This window comes from Crotalus tigris, unplaced genomic scaffold (assembly GCF_016545835.1).
Source record: "Crotalus tigris isolate CLP2741 ecotype Arizona unplaced genomic scaffold, ASM1654583v1 scf7180000023635.1308423, whole genome shotgun sequence".
Classification (NCBI taxonomy): domain Eukaryota; kingdom Metazoa; phylum Chordata; class Lepidosauria; order Squamata; family Viperidae; genus Crotalus; species Crotalus tigris.
The window spans coordinates 353,345-373,368 of NW_024100092.1; the positions used below are offsets into that span (position 1 = coordinate 353,345).

Here is a 20,024-nt window from a genome sequence, read left to right on the forward strand (position 1 = left end):
CACAAATAGAAAAATATTATCACACATTGATCACACATTACTCCTAGAAGCAAGAAGCCAAAACACTTCCAATTTGACGCGGGAGAAAACCCGAATAACCAAAGACCTACATACAAACACCCGCAAAAACCTCAGAAAACAAATATATTGAAATATATATATATATATATATATATATATATATATATATATATATATTAAGTACACTATCCATTAAAAGCAGAAAGACATAACTGATATGACTTTTGGGATTGAGTAGGTTAGCCTGTATTTATGTTAGATTTTATTTCATACAAGATAGATTTCTTTCATATATTGATTCATCTTCTTCCACTTTACAGGTGAAGCCATCTCAGGTTGGCAAGGTACCAGCTTTTGAACTAGGAGAATTGATTACTCTCTCATACCTGCTGACAGATTTTATATTCAGATACAACTTTTTGTGCGTGTTTTGTCCTAGAAGTCAAAGGACTAAGAGGAGCTTTCAGTTTTTCATATATCTTCTTCTCATAATATTTCTTGGAGGAAAAAAATGGAATAATATAGCTATGTAGATCTAATACAGTACACAATTCTGCAAAATATCAATAACTAGAAGTGCTATTTATCACAAAAGAAAGACACATATAGATATTTTTGAGTCATTTAGGTTATGCATTGACAGCTAAAGGTAACTTTGCTGAATTTCACAAAGAGAATGTGTTTTCCACAGTTCATGATTCAGCTATAAGCAACCATATTATGGGCACTTGGGTAAGTCCTTATACTGATATAATGACTAGCAAAAGAATGGTGTAGGCCAGGGCTCTTCAAACTTGGCCCTTTTATGACTTGTGGACTTCAGCTCCTAGAATTCCTCAACCAGGCACGCTGGCTGATTCTGGGAGTTGAAGTCCACAAGTCATAAAAGGGCCAAGTTTGAAGACCCCCCCCCCAGTGTATGCAATTTCAAATTTTCACCCTTTGGCAATTCTTCCCATATCGCCCAAATGGTTGAAAAAGCTCTTTTCATAATTGAATCCTTGGTATGTGACAGAGGATTCTAGAACCTGCTAAATTACCCTGAAATTTACTTTACATAGATGTCTAATCAAGCCTGTTACATCGTATCTTTGCTCTGCGTGAAAGAAGAACCTATCTAGTAGTGGAAAAATAATAGCAGTAGAGAAATGTCTGCTTTTCATCTCTTTCATTTCCTTGGATAGTTTGAAATATGTTACTTTGCCACAAACGAAACCAATATATGTTTCAGTTTACCACAGCACCAACCACAAAATGTGATTTTAATGCTATGATCTCTACTCTGGAGTCAACAGATGGTTTTCTTTCTCACTTCATATTATTTAATACCCATATAGATTTATTGTGAGAACAAATGAAATATATCACAAACGCAAAACATAAGGCAGCAAGACATTACACTTGGCAGTTCAAAAATACATTTTCTTCCACTTCCCCAAGAAAATCACAGCCTTTTTCTCTGCTTAAAAGCATTGGTTGGTGCATTTATGCCATGATGACTTCTGGTCTATTCATAACTGGAAGTTTCACTGTTTGGCTCTTGGAGAATCTTAGAAATTCTTTTCTTTTTTCCCCTAAAGAAATATATTCACAAGATTTTGTTTTTTCCAAACATAGATATCTGAACTTTATTCCAAATCTTTGAAAATTGTATACCCTGAATCCATTGTCTTATTCTAGAGAGCCGACAATGGGACAAACCTCAAAGTATGGTTGGTTGCTAACTTTCAGTTCTGTCGTCCAAATCATGTGGTGCCATTTTACTGCTCAGACAAAAATAATCTAGCTTTCTAAATTGATTGGAAAAAGGACCATCTGCACATTGTTGTCAAATGCATATAATTCTGCACTGGATCAATGACTGCAATTCTAACATTAACAAAGCATTAGTCATAATAACAATCAGAGATCCTTTTAAAATCTATAACAAGAAGTTGTTTAGCAAATACTTTATTAAAGGCGACTCTTAACATCTGATATTCATAGATTTACTATCTCATTTCATTCATAGGGTTATTATGATTTCCAGTGAACTACATGAACTTTGGAATGACTGTGGGTTATACAAACTACACAAGGACAAAGAATAAAGCAAGGTAGGGCAGCCTTCTTATCTAGAAGAAGACAACATTTCAATAAGTATTAGATTGGCTCACTTTTTGTCAGGATAACTATTTTTGAGTTGGGACTCAAATCGGATTATAGGACATAGGCATTAACACTACTGATCTTGGGAAATTGGGCAATGTAGTTTATATACATACGTCCATATACACATTGTTTGTATATCTGAGTATTGTTTGTATATCTGAGTACTGCTTTGAGACCTATAGAAAATTCCTAAAAGGATTTTCTAAACAAATACATTTTAAAAAAATGAAAAACAAATCTTCAGATTTTTTATTAATTTAAAGGCAACTTTCTTAAAACAGGGAAAAGAGCTACCTAGTCATGAGAATCTGATGTGATTTTCCAATTGTTATTTTGCTGTGTCTCACCTACATCAAAACAGCTAAATAAATAAAAGTTTATATTTTATTTAACCCAGGTTAAATTGGAACATGAGAAAATTAATTTGGGTATTTTTATGTTTTGGAGTTCATGGCATTGAAGCAAGACACATGTTGTAATCAAGTACTTCTTTATTCATTCCTCAACTTAACTCTCTACCAAGCAGGCACGCAGGCCTTTTATAGTCCCCAAACCCAGGCAGTCCAGCCAATAGGGAAGAACATTTTTTCGGGCCATGCGCATGCGCACAAGTCTGGCGCTAGCCAGTCTGGTCCCAGGCAGCTTTTTGGTTGCCCGGGACCGTTTGCAACATTTCTGGGCCTGCTGAAATGCTTCAGCAGGCCCAGGACACAACACCGCTCCCCCCTGGATGAAACACGCCACAGAAAGCACAATAGCCCAATACAGGTGTCTAGAACAGGATAAGTGTTAAACACAAGTTTCTTTTACTGTGCATAGGCAGAGCACTTTATACTAAATCATAATAATAACAAATAAACTTTTAACAAAATAATTACAACAACCACTTTATGGAACATAATTCTTTAACTAGTAAGGTGGCCTTTATACTGATAGTAACCGTACATAACCTTTAAGGTATTTAGGTGGGCCTTGGCCCTTTGTGACTGATGCAGGGTCAGGGAGGGTGCCTGGCCTGACAGCTCACCTGCCAGTCTAGGCAGACCAGGACTTCTATTTAATGGTGCTTGGCCTACCTGCCTTCTGGTGGGCTTGATAGATCAGGACTTTGATGCCTTAGAATTCCAGGTGACCCATTCTGCTGCTGACTGGCTGGATCCTCTGAATCCAAGCCAGGTTTCCTCGAAGGGGTGGAAATTCCCAAGCCCAATGGTGGAGTGGAATTCTCCAAGTCCACAATGGACTCCTGTTGGGAACATTGTCCCTCGAACCCGCGACCAGCATCGGAAGTGATCTACGTTGCAGAAGTGCCCCATTAGTCCCAGTCCCCCGTGTCTGTGGCCGAGGTGCCAGAGTCAGGAGCTGCCTCCATGGCAAACCCCCTCTCTTGTGGCTCCCTGTTTGGAGCGCTCTCTGTATTGTGTGGATACCCCCGGTGAGACTCCTTGTCTGGAGCAATAACTGATGTGCGAAATGACCCCCCTTTCTGGAGACTCCCTGTTTGGAGCAATAGCTGAATCCTGAGAATGCCCCCATTCAGTCACTGGACCCTGTGCATTAGCATGTGAGAACTCGCTGGAGCTGGGAGACTGAGGCCCTCAGACTGAATGCAATTGATGGCCCTCCACCCCCCCAAGAGCAGAGCCAGGAGCGGAAACGTTGGACAACTGCCAGCGCAGTTGGTCAATATGGTGCCAAAGGATGCGTTCATCGCCCAAGGCCACTTCGTATGAGAGTGGCCCTGAGACCTTGCATACAACAGCACTGACCCAGAGATGTCCAGGACCATAGTTCCTTGCCCAGACTGGATCGCCCACCTGAACTCTCCTAGGTGCCCGCGGCTGTGACACCTGTAAAGCCACCCGGTCTGGGTGCAGTCTGTCCAACTTCGTGATGAGGTGTCAGCCCCAGCAGAGTTCTTTCCAGTGGCAATGCATGGTGTGGTGCAGTGTGCAAGAAGAAAATCTGCTAACCTGTGATGCCAGCTACCGTGCGTGATTCTTTTGAGTGCATCTTTGGTGGTGCGTACCATCCGTTCAGCTTGCCCGTTGGTGGAAGGGTGGAAAGGAGCTGACATTGCATGCTGGATCAAGTTGGCCTGTAGGAAAGCCTGGAACTCAAGAGAAGTAAATTTGGGGCCATTGTCAGAGACGAGGACATCAGGAAGTCCATGGGTAGCGAAGATTCCTCTCAACACCTGGATGGTCCTAGCAGTAGTAGTGGAGGAGACAGATACAACCTCTAGCCACTGGAATGGCTATCCACCAGGATAAGGAAGAATTGCCCCTGAAAGGGCCCAACATAATCTAAATGTACCCTTGACCAAGGGGTTTGTGTCTCCTCTCAGTCAGGTGTGCCTCTCAGTCAGGTGTGCCAACAGTTACGGCATTTCAGGCCATGACTGTTGGCATATTTGGCACCTGTGCACCTGGGCCTCGATAGCTTTATCAAGCCCAGGCCACCAAAGATGGCTGCGTGCAAGTGCTTTCATGCGCACAATGCCCAAATATCCCTCATGCAGAGAGAACAAAACTCTAGACCTCAGTGAGGCTGGGATAACTACTCTATTACCCCATAACAGGCACCCATTAAATGTAGACAGTTTGTGCCTCCTTTGCCAGAAGCTTTGAAACGCAGCATCTGGACACATGTCAGGTCATCCTGACAACACCCATGTCAGCACGCGTGTAAGCGTGTGATCCGTGGCAGTTTCTGCAGCCATGTCCCTAGCATTGAGGGGAGATTCAGGCAGTTCCTGAACAGAGAGAATATTAACAGCAGGTGCAGGATCTGCCTCTATTTGTGTGAGAGGTAGCCTACTGAGGCCATCTGCATGGCCCATTTCTTTCCCAGGTTTGTGAATGAGCGTGTAGTCATATGCTGACAGGAAAATGGACCACTTCAGCATACGTGGGGATATGATGTGTGGTGTTTGTTTGGTCATTGTAAACAACCCCAGCAAAGGCTTGTGGTCTGTATAGACCGTGAAGTGGCGGCCCTATAAGAAATCATGGAATTTCTTTATGCCAGCCACTGTGGCCAAAGTTCTCTGTCAATCTGAGCGTAATTCCGCTCTGCAGATGACAGAGTCCTTGAGTAGTAAGCCACAGGGACTTGTATCCTGTCAGCCTTCAGGTGACTGAGTACTGCACCCACCCCATAAGGGGATGCATCACAAGCGATGCACACAGGCCGTTGCTCATTAAAATGTGCTAATACAGCATTTGATGAGAGCAAGGCCTTGACCTCTTTAAAACTCCTCTCATGGACCTTAGTCCACTGCCATGCAGCTTGCTTATCTAAAAGCCAGTGTAACGGCTCAGCCACTGCAGCCTTATGGGGAAATAAAGCATGATAGAAGTTGAGAAGTCCCAAGAAAGCCTGAAGCTTGCTTTTAGACTTGGGACTTGGGGCCTCCTGAATGGTCTTCAGTTTAGATTCTGCAGGGTGGATGCCTTGAGAATCTATTTTAAAGCCTAAAAATTCTGTGGAAGTAACTCCAATTTTGCATTTGTCTTTTTTCAATTTGAGGCCCGCTTAGTGGAACCTCAGCAACACAGCCCGTAACCTCTCAGCCAAATTCTGTGATGACTCCCCTGCGATGAGGACATCATCAAAGTAGGGGCAAACCCCAGGAATACCCCTGAGCATGCACTCCATGACGCTCTGAAATATGCCAGGAGCAACATTCACCCCAAATTGTAACCTTTTTACCTTAAAATCCCCCCTATGGGTCACTATTGTTTGGGCCTCAGCAGTTGCCTCATCAACAGGTAGCTGTTGATAGGCCTGTGCTAAATCAAGCTTTGCAAACAGCTTTCCCCCTTTGAGGGAGGCCAGAATATGACTCACTACCGGTACAAGATATGCATGCTGTTGCAAAACTGTATTCAAAGTACATTTATAGTCCGCGCAAATTCGGAGTTCCCCATAAGCCTTTAAAGGCATTACAATGGGGGTTTCCCATGGACTTGAGTCCACATGTTCCAAAATGCCCTGTTGGAGCAGCTTGTCCAGCTCAACATCAATCTTGTTTTTGAGGGTGAAGGGCACCCTCCTAGGCTTAATACTAACTGGTGTGATGTTTGGGTCTAACTGTAAAATGCTTCTGCGCGATGCGCAGAAACCCACCCTGTGTTGGCTGGGGACCCTGGTACCTTTCGGAAGGAATTCTCCCCAAGGTTGCACCTGCTGGTGACCCAAACAAACGGTGGCAATGTGGCCTTGCTTACCACATGCCTGGCAAATGGTGAAGCAGAACCGGCAGTCCGTGCGCTTGTGGTGTCCTCCGCAACTGAGACACTGAAGGGCTGCTGGGGCCTTGTCTGGTTTCTCTCACGGCCTTCTTACCACCGGCTGGTGAAGTCTGTCCACCTCCTCTTCAGGATCCAGATCTGGAACTTCTTGAGCGACCTCTTGATGGACGGTCGTGACAGCTGGAGCGTTTCTGGTGAGCCGCAAGGCCTTCACAGCACCGCCTGCTGCTTCTTCAGCTGCAACTTTGCGCAAGACATCTTGGAAAGTGACTTCAGCTTTAGCAAAGATTTTTTGTTGCAGCTCTCTGCTTCTAAGGCCGTAGACGAAGCGGTCTCATAAGTGTTCTTCCAGGTCCTTGAATTCACAAGGCCTGGCAGCTTGTCTCAAGGCAGCGATGAATTCTGCAGCAGACTCACCAGGCTTCTGGTCCCTCTGCTCAAAAGCATGCCTCCATGCAATTACAGACAGTTTGGGATGGAAGTGATCCTTCAGCTTGTTTTTTAAGTCTGTGTAGGTGACTGACTCCAGCGGTGCAGGGGCTACCAGGTTTTCGGCCATGTCAAAGGTGTCCTCATCGCAGACGCACAGCAGGGTTTCCATTTTCAGGCTGTCTTCCTGGACCTGGTTAACCCTTAGGTAATTTTCTACCCGGGCCACATAGGAGTTCCAGCACTCCGGGTGAAAAATGTCGAATTCTGACAAGCGTCTTATCTTCGACATCTTCAGCTTCAGAATGCCTCGCTGCAAGCCTTCGTTGGGGGAAGGGCCTGTTTGCCAAGCTCACCTCCAGCGATGCTGTACTGGCAGGTGAGTGCAGAACTGGACGCCGACTTCCCAGGTTTCAGGCTCTTCAGATGAGGTTTACCCTCTTCTTATTGCCTTCTTCCTTGCAGCGATCCCACCTTCATTGCCACTTTTATGTTTTGGAGTTCGCGGCATTGAAGCAAGACACATGTTGTAATTAAGTACTTCTTTATTCGTTCCTCAACTTAACTGTCTACCAACAGGCACACAGGCCTTTTATAGTCTCCCAAACCCAGGCAGTCCAGCCAATAGGGAAGAACCTTTTTTCAGGCCGTGCGCATGAGCACAAGTCCGACGCCAGCCAATCTGGTCCTGGGCAGCTTTTTGGTTGCCCGGGACCGTTTGCAACATTTCTGGGCCTGCTGAAATGCTTCAGCAGGCCCAGGACGCAACAGGTATCAATGGCTCAGTTTCTGAAAAAAGCTTCTAGGGCTTCAGAAAACCACCTGGCATGAAACTGCTGTACATGTTGACAATCCTTAGCTTTCTTCCAATGCAATGTCCATTGCATTTTCCTAACATAAATGCATATTTTGAACAATTAGTGTTAAAATGTCCCATTAAAATGTGCAGTTAAGAGCTCATTGGACATATTATAAAAGATAAATCATATGTGATTGAGATGGGTGGTATCTCAATTTGATGAATAAATAAAATAAATAACAATAAATAAATAATGTAAGGCTGGTATTGCTGGATCTTAGTCCAACATATTGTTTCTAATAATACCTAATCAGATGGCTCTGAGATCCTGGCAAGCAGGAGCTGGAAACACATTCTTCTTTCACTATTTTCCCCTTGCAACCGGCAGGGAAAAACGTGTTGAGTTTCAACAGAACTGTCCTCTATGAATTTATCTAATCTCCTTTTAAAAGAGACACCTAAATTAATAACCACTATCATACCTCATGAGAAGGAATTCCATGGACTATCTTTGCATGGTGTGCTTTCTCTGCCTCTTATTAATTTCTTTTCAGTCAGCTTTCCTTGATGTTTTTTGCTGATTTGAGGAAATCTCCTTGCCAATCATGTTTTATACCATGATCATTTCCCTCCTTTGCTCACTTTTTTCCCCTAAGCTTAAAGACTCCCAAATGGTTTAAGATTTTCTCATAACTCCCGATCATTTTGGTTGTCCTCTTCTGAACATTTTCCAGCTCTAATTCAATCTTTTTTCAAATCTAGTAGAAAGAAGCGAGAGCCAGGTTAGACTAGTAGTTAAATCATCTGCTATAAACTGGAGATTGTGAGTTCTAGTCCCACCTTAGGCACAAAGCTCACTGGGTGACATTGCTCCAGTCACTCTCTCAGCTCTAAGAAGGAGTCACTGACAAGCCAAGTTTGAAAAAAAAAAAAAGCTTGCTAAGAAAACTGCCAGGAGTCAGCTTTGACTAAAAGGCACATTGTACTGCAATATTGGCAGTTTCACTTTTAATCCCTTTCCTAATGTGGCATTTTGTCTTTTTCAGAATTCCAAGAATCTCAATTAATTATTTTTTTTTTCATGCTGGCAGGCAATTCAGGGTGTCCCAGTCTCTCTGGATGGCCTCAGACTGAGGAAGACAGACTTTAATCAGTAAATTGAAACATGAATTAGAAGGCCAAATAATTAATCAGCTTCCAGATGGCTCACAATCTTAATTGTGAGAAATTTTACTAGGTTAGATAAATTAAATGCATTTTCCAGTCTTATTCAGAAGTGTGGTTTTACAAAGATTTTTAAATTAGGAACAATCCTTTAGTTGCCATGTAAACATATTATGAAAGAAGTAAAGATATTTTAAAATTTTATCTTCAGATATGGTCACAAAAAGGCATATTAGATTGAAAAATTAACCTCATCAGTCAGATTTTGGGTTAAATACAGTCTAAGAAAAGAGATACAAAATAGATGGAGGAAACTGTAGGACATGGCACTATTTGCCAATAAAAGCCATATGCTTCAAATAAATAAATAAACAAACAAACAAAAGATAGATAGATAGATAGATAGATAGATAGATAGATAGATAGATAGATAGATAGATAGCAAATTTAAAAAATCATGCTTTTATTGAGATTTCCTTTTTTTCCCAGTAAGACAATGTAGTTGCACATAAATTATTGGTGTCAGCCTTGCCTTATCTAATTTGATAAATCCATGATGTATTGCAAGACTGACATAAAACACGGCTATTTTTTTCTGAAATACCATATATATTATGAACAGAAAGATAAATTTTGCCTAGTGGCTTTAGTTTAACATCTATTGTACTGTGTTATCTACTCAAATCTTAGGGCATTGGAAAACTGCTTTCTCTGTGAATATTCCCAAATCACCTTTCACCTCTAACAATTTATCTTGTCATTCTAGGACAATGATGGTGAACCTTTTAGACACCGAGTGCCCCCAAACCGCCCGACCCCTCTGCTCTACCTCCACCCCCCACCTGCCCGCAGGGCCACCTACCACCTCCATGGCTCGCCACAGCAGATTGCCCAGGTGGCCCTGCAGTGCCATGGCGGCCACACCCTCCGCCCACACCCCGCAGCATCATCTGTATATGACGGCGCGCTAAGGCAGAGTCTTGTCCCTGCTGCCCGGCTGCCATGTCCTTGGCTGCACTGCTCCACATGGGCCACGCCCGGGGGCGACTCTCCTCCAGGGAGCTGCTGGTGAGGAGGGGGCCACAGGAGAGGTGGAGCTGGGACGACGGCGCGCATGCCCACAGAGAGGGCTCTGAATGCCACTTCTGGCATGCATGCCATAGGTTCACCACCACTGTTCTAGGAAAACATTGTGCCTAAAATTCAGAACACTCTTAATTCAGTAAATCCCTAGTCAGGTTAATAGAATAAACTGAGCCAGGTCTACAGCATGTCTTTCTGCATTGAGAAGCTGAATACCAAGAATTTAGAATAATTATTTCTATTAGAACATAACTAATTATTTGAATGTGTCTGCAGGCTATTATACAATATTTCTTTTTCACAAGTTTTGAGTACAAGAGTTTCCCTGTTTTGATTATAGTTATATATTAGTGATGATTTGTAGGCTTGTTTTCTATAGGAGGATATGGGTATTTTCCTATAATTTAACTATAATTCAGGAAGACAGAAGCTGTACTTGGAAAACAAGATAGACAAGATATTTTGGGTTCAGATTTCCATAAAGGGGTATAGATTAAATAGAATATAATTACTATTTTGCAGAGGTTTGTACTTCTTTCCTTAACCCTTTTCAGTGAAACTAGAAGTTCTAATATTACTATGTGTTATACCTATATAAATAGTTGTAGTTGATCTAATTAGAACCACAAGATTATTAAATCTGGGATTTAAACATTTTCTCCTGTATAAATCTATCAGAAGTTTAAACCACTCCTTCATTAAATGAGCTAAAACGAAGTGAGCATTAGTGGCAGTGGCACTTCAATTACAGGAGAGAGTTCCAGGAGGAAAAGAGAATTAACTTTTCCTTTATTCAAGCCTTCTATGTATTTTAGATCATGTAGCCTAGATGCCTATATAGTATGATTTTTTGATTTTCTGTGTTTTTAGACAGTGCTTATTGTTGTATTTATTTATTATGCTCAGAGAATTTGTCATAATATAACTTTTTAAATAACATACAAACATCCAAATAAACCATGTGGATATTCCTTTATTTATATTCAGAATTTTAGGAACATTCACTGGGAAAAGAAGGGTTTTGCTGCCCTTTGATTTTTTTTAATTATTTTTTATTTTTTATTTATTTTTTTGGTATAGCTTCCCCACCTCTTGTTCCACCTCCATTTCCTCTGCTTCTGTTCTGTTTTCTTAAAGCAATAGCACTTAAACTGATATACCGCTTCACAGTGTTTTACAGCCCTCTCCAAACTGTTTACAGAGTCAGCATGTTGCCCCAAATAATCTGGGTCCTTATTTTACCCCCCTTGGAAGGATGGAAGGCTGAGTCAACCTTGACTCTGTCAGGATCAACTCCTGGTTGTGGGCAGGGTTGGCCTGCAATATTTCATTCTAACCACTGTGCCGCTATAGCTCCTTCTTAAAGGAAGGAGGGAAGGGATGCTCTATGCCTATTTGTGGAGGTGGTTAAGCTGTGTGAAAGAGAATAATTGATGCCAACTGAAAGAAGACTAATTATCTTATAAATGTGAGGTCTAATTTTAAGACAATTTCAATGGGTAGCCAGCTGGGGAATTCTGGGAGATGAAGTCCACAAGTCTTAAAATTGCCAAGGTTGGACACACCTGATGTAGACATTAATTCAATAATATTCCACCTTGATGATATTCCATAGGCAATGAACACCAGGCTATTTCCTTCAATTGTGGGGGGAGGGGGCACTGTACAATTTGGTTTGGCATAATTTTATTTTATTGTATGTGATCGTTCTGGGTACATACCATCTGTTCTGCCTTTTTATTATGTAAAACACCTTGAATCATTTGGGCTTTGGTTTGGTATAATTTTTAGCTTGTTTGTTTTTCAAAAGGAGGATGATCAATCACCATCTGATAGCTAGGGTTCCAATGCAGATGCCCCCTTAAAATTCAACTTGAGAGAAACATCAGTAGTCTGAGGAATATCAGCAAAACAATAAAGCATAACAGAGAGAAATAATCCATATTAATTTTGGGTAATACTGAAATAAATTAGTCCACGGCCTCGTAAATTGAACTTAGAGATTTCTTTTCTTTTTTCTTTTTCAAAATGTCATGCATGAGAGTGTTTTTTGGGATTGGAGTGTGGAGCCAAGCCCATTATGTTCATTTTCTAGTTTCGAGGATTTATATTTTTTTAGAGGAAAGCTTTCAGAAATGCCATTTTCAATCTGCAATATGACCTGGTGCAATCAGTGTTTACCTGTTTACAATTCTGCCACTTCAGTTCACTAGACCTAGCTTCAAATGATGACACAGAACTATTTGTACACAGACACGTAAATCCATCTTCCAAATGAAGAAGAGTCTCTAGTATTATGAAATTGTTGACTGGTAAATAACTGTAAAATTTGAATCACACATCCTTATTAGTGGGATTGATTTCTGAAAAAGTACATGATCACAGGTGAGTCCCTGAATTAACAACCACAATTCAGTCCATAATTGTTCTGGTTAAGCAAGGCAGTTGTTAAATGAGTTGTGCCCCATTTTATGACCTTTTTTGCTGTTGTTAAGCAAATCACTGCAATTGTTAAGGGAATTGTGCGTTCGGTAAATGAATCTGGCTTCCCCCATTGAATTTGCTTGTCGGAAGCAGGCTGGGACAGTCACAAAAGGTGATGTCAAGACCCTGGAAGACAGCAGCCATCATAAATATGAGTCAATTGCCAAGCATCCAAATTTTGATCACCTGATCATGGGGATGCTGCTATCGTAATAAGTCAGTTTTTTCAGTGCCGTCATAACTTTGAACAGTCACTGAATAAATGATTGTAAGTCAAGGACTATCTTTATATAAATAGATTATTTTTAAAAATTTTATAAGCAATCTTTCCTTGATGATATAGTCTTATTTTTTTTCCTTTTGTTAATTTATAAAGGAAATTATTCTTCTACACTCTTACACTGTCAAATATAGACATAGATCAATGTCAGATATAGACATTATTCAAATTATGTGGTTATGTCCATTAATAAAATAGGTTGTGAGTGCTAATAGGGTTTTTTTAATGGCTCTTAAAATTCTGCTTGGAAACTTCTATTTTAGAAAAGCATATAAGAGCCAAACTGGAATGCTTGAAGTAAGCATTAAACATAAGAGTGATACATATGATGAATTCTCTCTTAAAATAATATAGTTGAATATTATGTAGCTGACTCGTGTAGTTGACTTTGAAAATACAGATAGAAGCTAAAACATACTGGGACTCCCCTCTTTTGCTACATTTTAGGACTTTCTTCAGAAGTAGTAAGAATTTTTATGATTGTAAGCTACCCACAGTTACCCTGAGGTAAGATGGGCAACCACTAAATTTACTAGATAGATAGATAGATAGATAGATAGATAGATAGATGGATGGATGGATGGATGGATGGATGGATGGATGGATGGATGGATAGATAGATAGATAGATAGATAGATAGATAGATAGATAGATAGATAGATAGATAGATAGATAGATAGATAGATGGACAAATACAGTAGGAGTTTTCATTGCCTTCGTGCTTCTAGGATGCCTTTACCATCTTCCTGAATGGCACCTGACTCCTACCTTGTTTATCCAGAAGCACTTTTGAGGGCAAAGAAGGATAAACGGGTACAAGAAGACCATCCTATGTACATGCAAATGGGTCTTATTTAACAGTAAAAGTACTATACTGAATGGACCCTGTTATGTCTTACCTCCCTCTGGTTGGTGGCCAGTTTCATCCCTAGAAAAAGAGAGACACCTTGTGACTCTACGAGATGGGCAGCTAATAAATTTAATGGATGGATGGATGGATGGATGGATGGATGGATGGATGGATGGACAAGCAAACAAACAAACAAATATGGCTGTAGTACTGCCTGGAGATAACAGTTCTGCAACTGTCTACTGCACTCTGCTTTTACTGGAGAACATAGAACATAGAATAATGGGGTTGGAGGGCCTTGGAAGTCTTCTAGTCCAACCCCCTGCCCATGACAGCAGATCCTATCTATTGCATACAAATGGCTGTCCAATCTCCTCTTAAAGCCTTCAGTGTTGGAGCACCCATAACTTCTGGAGGCAAGCCATTCCACTGATTAATTCTTCACACTGACAGGAAATTTCTCCTTAATTCTGGATTGGATCTCTCTTTGATAAGTTTCCATCTGATACTTGTTGTCCTGTTCTCCAACACTTTGGAGTATAAATTGACTCCTTCTGTGTGACAGACCCTGAAGAAAATTGTTAAAAACACACATGTGAACATGCACACCTTGCTTTTTCTATGGATAAATCTTAATCTGTTAGCAAGGATAAAGTTTTAGCACTCTCTTCACTCTTGATCATCCATTCCAGAGACATGCCTGGAGCATCTAAAAAAAAGGGGGAGGGGGAATTGAAATTTTGAATGTTTCAATTTGTAGCACCATGATTGTTGCTCCTTTTGGACTGCCTGATACAACACAGAGCAATTAAAACATTCAGAAAAAAATCCTTGTGATTCAGGGCAGCAGTCTTAAGATAAAATAACCTGAAAATTGTTTTAAAAACACAGCATACTAAATTTATATAAGCTGACATTACTTTGCTGCTTGGCTTAATTAACAGGACTAGTAAATATGTTACATGTAAATTCCATTTTTTAAATCGTAAAAGATCTAAAAACTCATTGGGCGTATACTGTACGATGTTAGGGCAATTCCAGCAAATCTAGTTATATAGTGTTATGTGAGCTTCATGATAAAGTATTCTGCTTTTCCTAATATCAATTATTCCTGATTTTAAACCAGAAATCACTACCTACCATTCCAGTAATCACACATCCTATCCAAGTAACAATGATTTTTTAAATAATTAAGTTGAGACCTTACTGAAAAAAATAGGTATAGCAGATTTTTATTCTTCTCTGCAGGTACATCTGGATCCTTAAATATTAAGCATTTGGAAAACTAAATAGGGCAGAGTTGTAACTTTTAATTACAAGTTCAGGAATTGCAATATCAGACTAACTTCAAGTCGCAGGCTCCAAATTTAAACCTTGTAGGGAAAGCATGTATTTCCACATCATGCAGTATACATCACGTACATGCAAACTTAGGAAAAGTGAATAGAGGCCACATGCATTACAATTTTTCCTTTCTCTTTTATACTATAGAGTATGACTGTGCATAAGTTTGGATTTAAAGGAAAAGATGCTGAAGACCAATGATTGTCCAGGAGGCCCACTCCCTATTTCTAGGGCTCACAATATTTTTCTGAGGGGACTTCCCAAACTTAACTACCAGACATATGATCATCACAATCCTCAATCACCTTCTCTGTGCAGCAAAAATACTGAAAACTACTACAGTTTACAACAAAGGTGGCACACTCCTGCTTTAGGTTATGCAGGGGGGAAACCTACTGTAGCCTCCTTTTGAAAGCCTTTAAAGCAGCGGTTTCTTTTTCTGCGACTTTGTGCTTTCCCCCTATGGCAATTGTGGGAAAAAATGTATTTGCTTTTAACCTGAGAAACTGCATATAGGCTCCTATTGAACCTATGTAGTGATTCTTTCAGTGTTCTGAAGTTTAATATTTAAGTGCACAGTTTGCCTAGTAGAGGCCTGGTTTTATTTCCCCTTAAGGCACTATGTACCCTCTACTCTGATTTGCCTTCAGGAGACTAAAAGACCAGCTTCTCACACCAGAAATACTAAAACTAATCAGCATCTCTGAGCCAATGAAATCCCCCCCCAAAGTTATAAAAGTTTAAATAGTTCTGCAGCCCATAGCAATGCATTAGCTGATCCGCAAGGATGATTTGGGAGCTGAACTCAGCAAAAACTTTTATTCAAATCTTATTCCAAACACTATTTCACCACAATATTTACAAACTTTTCCTAATAGATTAGCTTAATCCACAGAATGCCCCTTTGACACTGCTTTTTAAGAAAAAAATAAACAAGTTAAAATTTATATTAAAAATAAGGAAAAATGACTTTCTGGGTAGGAAACCTGAGCACACTTATTTGAAATATTATCACAAAAATCTCTTTGTGTTAGTATATGTATATTCCTCCACATTTTCTTTTGCTTGCTGAACCCCATTTTGTTGTTGTTTTGTCCCATTGTTATTATCAATGTCATTTTAATTAAAAGGCAGCAATTTAGAAAAAAAACCCTTTAAACTACTGTAAACAATAGTTATTATATTAAAGCTGGACTATGTTTTGTTTAATAAGTGAGAATCACTTTTTTCATCCTGAAGGACAAACAGAGCTAATCCCTTCACTATCCTTTTATCAAAATCGATCTCAATCAAGGCACTTATTTAATTATTTATTTTGAATATATTCACATCTTTAGTTTTAGGAAACTAAAGGTGGAGAGCAAGTTTCAAGCAGATCTGTTCCATTTATTTTTCTGGCATTTTCTTATTTTCATCTCAGCCAAGCAAGATGTTGCAAGGTTCATTATATAGAATAATGAAAATTTGCTTATCCAAATTTTTTTGGTGCAAATATTCCATATAGATTGTCATAACACAATCAACTCAAGGGGGCACTGGAATTTTAGGCTGATAAAAATATAAGGTTTCTGCTCATGGCGGAACATTCAGGAGCTAAGCAAGGTCAGGTCTGGTTCATACCTGGATGGGAGACTTCCAGGCTACATACCAGTACTAGAGTGTAGATCGGAAAGTTATGCATTCTCTGTGGGTTGTGACAATTCATGCATCTAGCTGTCACTCAAATGCTCACTTGATCTACATGCAAGGTACTCATCTGACAAAATACAGGCGAAACGGATAACTATTTGGACACCTCCCAAGGACGGTCTTATCATTACCATTAATGCAAAAATGTACACATATGAAATCAGAGGATTTTATTAGTTTGCGACTGCCATGAAACTTACGCATACTCTTTTTGATGTGCAAGTAATGAGTGACAAAAACAATGAAACTGGCAAAAAAATGAAAGATCCTTCTATATAGAATACAGATGGTAATCATACAGTGACTTGCCAGTGAAACAAAGCAAATGTAGCACCCAGCAAACAAGGATTCAAAGGCACAGTGCACAAATTGGAACAACTGTAGTCATCATTATGCATCATCCCATTATGTAGGTTAATGGAATTGTAGTAGAGTGGTTTCAAATGTTATTTCATATCTTACCATTAATTATTGAATATGTAGGGGAGACACTGTTGAACACTTTAGCATGCCAATCCGTATCCTGCTTTTCATATTCAAAAATTACTTTACCAAAAGAAAATAAAGACTCACATATACCTCAGTCATGAAGAACCTTGACTCAGAAAGGCACCGTCTGCATGCAAAAAGAGTATACACAATGCAAATTGCACAGTGGCAAGGGGGAAAAAAATCAGAAGCTTTCCATCTAATAACTGTAGACTTTAGAATCAAATAATTTTAGAGTATTTGTTTTTCTGTATCCTATTATCCTCAAATCCCTAGAATCAAGAAACCTTATAGAGGATAAAAAAGTACACAGTTTATTTGAGTTTAGAGAACTTGTTAGAATTGATATTTCCTTTGCTGCAAATATTCCATATAGATTGTCATAACACAATCAACTCAAGGGGGCACTGGAATTTTAGGCTGATAAAAATATAAGGTTTCTGCTCATGGCGGAACATTCAGGAGCTAAGCAAGGTCAGGTCTGGTTCATACCTGGATGGGAGACTTCCAGGCTACATACCAGTACTAGAGTGTAGATCGGAAAGTTGAAAAATATCCTGGAAGAAGGCAGTGGCAATACCACTTACTTATTGCAAAGTATATGGACATATCCATAAAATCGCCAAAGGAAAGTTCAACTTGAATATTTTGTTTTAAAGCACAACAGTTTTTAAAAAGGGTCTATTCCATGTCTCCTCAAAACTCTTTATCATTTTGATCAAACTTTTTTTTGAGTATACAATATTAAGTATTAATATGTTACATCCAGATGTGATCTTAACATTTGATTTCTGTGTTTCCTGGTTCACAGCAATCTGACCATTGACATGGGCACAATTGAAAGTTTTGATACTATTGTTTAGGAAGCTCACTACTGTTGTAAAGTTCATCAAGCTTTTTAAAATAATAATAATAACAATAATAATAATAAAACAAAAATATAGGAAAGATTGCTTGGGCACTTGGCCATTTGTACAATCATTTGTTTCCACTCTGGTCTTTTATGGACAAAGAAGGAAGCTAGTGGGCCATCGGCTATTTAACTGCTCTGCTATGGAATTGATTCCGTCAATGATTTAAATTTCTGAAGCATTAATTTCTAGAACTCAGCCAGGACCAGTTCAAACAGGTCTTGTTTATCTTAAATATTTTTTTATCAATGTAAAATAATTATTTGCATTTTTATACAAAAAAATAATTGAGATAGTTTGTCTAGCTTCTTTTTCATAAATTTATTTATTTATCAGTAGCTCCCCCCAAAGAAGATTGGGCATGGCATATACAACAGTAATAAATAAAACAGCCCAATAAAAACAGAAAAAAAATATAAAAGCCTTAATTATTATTTTTTTATACTGACCATCTCCCCTATAAGGTAGCTTATATAAATATTATGAATAATAAATATGGATAAATTATATGGGTAATACAGAAATATAGCAAAAAAAAGGATATTACCAGGTGATGTTTATTATAATTAAGAAGGCTTGGAGATAAGGGCATCTGTGTATTGGCCATTGCCTCAAATGAAGTCAGTTCTGAAACAAAAAAATAAAACCAACGGTTTCATTAAACCACTACAGGATGGCCACTGTGATAAATAACATCCATTCCCCCCCCCCAAAAAAAAATAGCATCCCAATGGCAATGATTCCTCTCTTCTGTAATTGCAATTATGTGTTGCCAAGTACTCTATTGGTTACTCCTGGGGGAGGCATGAAAATTTGCAACACAGTGTTAATATGTCATAAATTTACCATTATTAGATATTACCAGATGTATGCTATGGATTGCTTACCTGTTACTTTTATTGCTAGATAAGCATTTTTCCAAATATTGAATTCCAGATCAAAACACCCAGCTAGATCAGTCAGTCTAAAGTACTGTATCTAATTTATAAATCCTATGTAAGCATGAATGCATCAAGTATTCTAATGCTCTAACTACTTTTTAATGTGCTTCTTGCATCTGATCCCTCATTACATATAAATCCTTTTATATAATCAGAAACTGGTGTGCTATATTTGGTAATATAAAATTTCAAAACTACATATAAAAGGACAAACAAGAAAAATACCATTGTTTTGAGAAGCTATGAATGTATTTGTAGGTAATTTATCCTACATATCAGGTTTTAAATTGCCGTTTATGAAAATAAGAGTATCAAAACATAAGAAAAAAACCCCTCTAAAATCTAAGAAACCAAAAAAATATAAGATAAATTTTCATGTCATGATCAAGATAACCCAAAAAATTGGGCCAAGTTCAAAGGTGTTTCAGCCAAAATTCATATAAGAATATGGAAAATTGCCATAAACTGGGCAATGGAGCTCAAGACAGATTGTTTCCAGAGATAATACAGCTAATGGTCCATCTCTAGCTTTTCTTCAACCTCAGGGTCATCTGTTTAAGATGACCATCTCCTAACCAGGCACATATTATCGTATTTGGTGGACATGCTCTAAAGCCAAAAGATTTTGGTCAAGAATACATATATGGTTAGAGAAAATGACTAAAAAACACATATATTTTAAGAATTATTTCTGTTAGGTATAATTTTAGGACATTATGAGAAGGAATGTGTATATTTAATGTTACATATATTAACTGCAGTGAGAATTGTACTTGTTCGACATTGGAAGGTTGAAGAATTACCAGTGGAGGAAGAGATAATTAAGTAAATTTTAGATTGTGCAGAAATGAACAGATTGAAACTGAAAATGAAAGAGAAAGAAGATTCCGAGTACTTTAGAACAGTGGTTCTCAACCTGTGGGTCGCGACCCTTTTGGGGGCCGCACGAGCCTTTCACAGTGGTCGCCTAAGACCATCGGAAAACACATATTTCTGATGGTCTTAGCAGGGCTTGTCAACTGCCTTCTCTCCCTCCCCCCCTCCGCTCCACCTAACTTGTTTGTGGAAAATATGCTGCTTGGTGGCAGTCTGCACGAACTCTACCAAATGTGCCCTGCAGGGGGCGCATGAAT

The 20,024-nt window shown here is 39.2% G+C and overlaps 1 long non-coding RNA gene across 1 annotated transcript in view; it reads left to right on the top strand.

Annotated features, from left to right (window-relative positions):
- Nucleotides 1-246: 246 nt before the first annotated feature.
- Nucleotides 247-20,024, top strand: part of LOC120297549 — a 40,094-nt gene continuing 20,316 nt past the window's right edge. Inside the window, exon 1 of the long non-coding RNA XR_005553836.1 lies at nt 247-2,117. This is a non-coding gene — a long non-coding RNA (uncharacterized LOC120297549). The remainder of the gene's footprint in view (nt 2,118-20,024) is intronic.